The following is a 2,565-nucleotide window of genomic DNA, read 5'->3' on the forward strand; positions in this document are numbered from 1 at the left end:
AACAGTAAGAGTCCTGGCAGGGGGCTGTAACAGCCCACTGACATCAGTGAACATCCACAGGGAAACAGTGGCCTTAAATGACGCTGTTGATGTCAGACTGACTAAGTTGATGTATTTAGGACATGTCACACAAAAGCAGCAGAATACCCATTCTTTTCAAGTGCACATAGGATATTTTCAAGGACAGACCACATCAGGCCACAAAACAAGTCTCGATAAATTCCAGACGACTGAAATCTTCTCAGGCATCTTCTCTGATCGCGATGGTCTGAAACTAGAAATCGGTCATAAGAAGGAAACTGAAAAACACACAAACACACGGAGGAACAGTGAATGGGTAAATAACGAGACCAAGGAAGACACCGAAAGGCACCTTGAGACAAATGCAAATGAAAACACAGCGATCCCCAAATACGGAACACAGCCAAAGCAGTTATAAGGGGGAAATTCAGCAATGCAGGCCTGCCTCAGGATACAGAAAAACCTCCATCTAACCCTAAACCTAAAGGGACTAGAGAAAGAGAAAAGAAAGCCCAAAGTGAAAAGAAAGAAAAGAAAGATCAGAGTAGAAATTTCAAGAAAAAGTCTAAAAAAACAATAGAAATCATTATTAAAACCAAGAAATGGTTCTTTGAAAAGATGAACAAAATTGATAAACCTTAGCCAGAATCATCAAGAAAAAGAACAGGCCCAAATAAATAAAAATAAAAAATGAAAGAGAAGTGACAACCGACACCACAGAAATACGAAAGAATATCGGGAAATACTATCGACTGTTATGTGGCAATAAATTAGACAACCTGGAAAGAATGGATAGATTCTTAGAAACAGATAATCTTCCAAGGCTGAATCAGGAAGAAACAGAAAATCTGAACAGACCGATTACTACTAATGAAATCAAATCAGTCATCAAAAACTCCCCACACACTAAAATCCTGGACCAGATGGCTCACAGGTGAATTTTACCGAACATTCCAGTAAGAACTAATGCCTATCCTCAAACTACTCCAAAAAACTGAAGTGAAGGGAAGCCTCCCAATCTCACTTTATGAGGCCAGTATTACCCTGATTCTGAAACCAAAGACACTACCAAAAAAAGGAAAGGAAAAAAAAAAAAAGAAAAAAGAAAAAAACTGTAGGCCAATATCCCTGATGAACGATAGATGCAAAAATCCTCAACAAAATATTAGCAAACTGAATTCAGCAATGCATTAAAAAGATCATACCCCATGACCAAGTGGGATTTATTCCCGGGATGCAACGCTAATTCAATATCTTCAAAGCACGTCACGTGATACACCACACAAACGAAATGCAGGATAAACATCCTGATCACAACAACAGATGCAGCAGAAGCACTAGACCAAATTCAATGTCCACATATGATAAAAAGTCTCAGCAAAATGGGGATGGAAGGAACAGAGCTCAAAATAACAAAGGCCATACTATGACGAGCCTACAGCTAACATCATACTCAAAGATGAAAATTGAAAGATTTCTCTTTAAGATCAGCAACGGGACAAAGATGTTCATTTTCACCACTTTCATTCAACAAAGTAAGGGCAGTCCTCGCCACAGCAATCAGACAAGAAATAAAGCGCATCAAAATAGGAAAGGAATAAGTAAAACTGTCATGAGTTGCAGAAGACATGATTCTATACACAGAGAACCCTAAAGATTCCACAAAAAAGCTCTTAGGAAAAATGACTTCAGTAAAGAAGCGGGATACAAAATTAAAATCCAGAAATTGATTGCATTTTTATACACCAGTAATTATCTGAAGTAAAAATTAAGAATAATTCCATTTTATAGGTGCATCAAAAATATTACCTAAGAATAAATTTAACCGAGGAGGTGAAAGACCTGTGCTCAGAAAACTATAAAGACACTGAAGAGAGAAACTGAAGGGGGAAGTGTGTACCGTGCTCGTGGGCAGGAAGGAGTAACATCAGTAAAATGTCCGTAATACCCGGAGCGATCTACAGATTCGATGCGATCCCTATCAAAACACCAATGACATTGTTCACAGAACTAGAAGAAATAATCATAAAATTTATATGGAACCACAAAAGACCAGAACAGCCAAAGCGATTTTGAGAAAGAATAGAATTAGAGGTATCATATTCCTTGACATCAAACTATACTACAAGGCCGTAGTAATCAAAACAGCACGGCTCTGGCATAAAAACAGATACACAGATCAATGGAGCAGAACACAGAGCCCAGAAATAAACTCTCATCTACATGGTCAATTAATCTATGATGAAGGACACAAGAATATACGACGGGGTAAAGACACTCTCTTCAGTAAGTGGTGTTGGGAAAACTGGACAGATACATGCAAGTGAATAAAACTGGACCACTTTCTTACACTACACACACACACACACACACACACACAAAAGATGGAGAAAGTCCTTAAAAAGACCCCAAAGCACAGAAGACATAGGCAGTGACTCTTTGACATCGCTCTTAATGTTTTTTGAATATGTCTCCTTAGGCAAGCGAAACAAAAGAATCATCAAATGGGACTACGTCTAACCAAGGTTTTGTCGGTTTTTACTG

Source organism: Pteropus vampyrus, unplaced genomic scaffold (assembly GCF_000151845.1).
Source record: "Pteropus vampyrus isolate Shadow unplaced genomic scaffold, Pvam_2.0 Scaffold3553, whole genome shotgun sequence".
Taxonomy (NCBI): domain Eukaryota; kingdom Metazoa; phylum Chordata; class Mammalia; order Chiroptera; family Pteropodidae; genus Pteropus; species Pteropus vampyrus.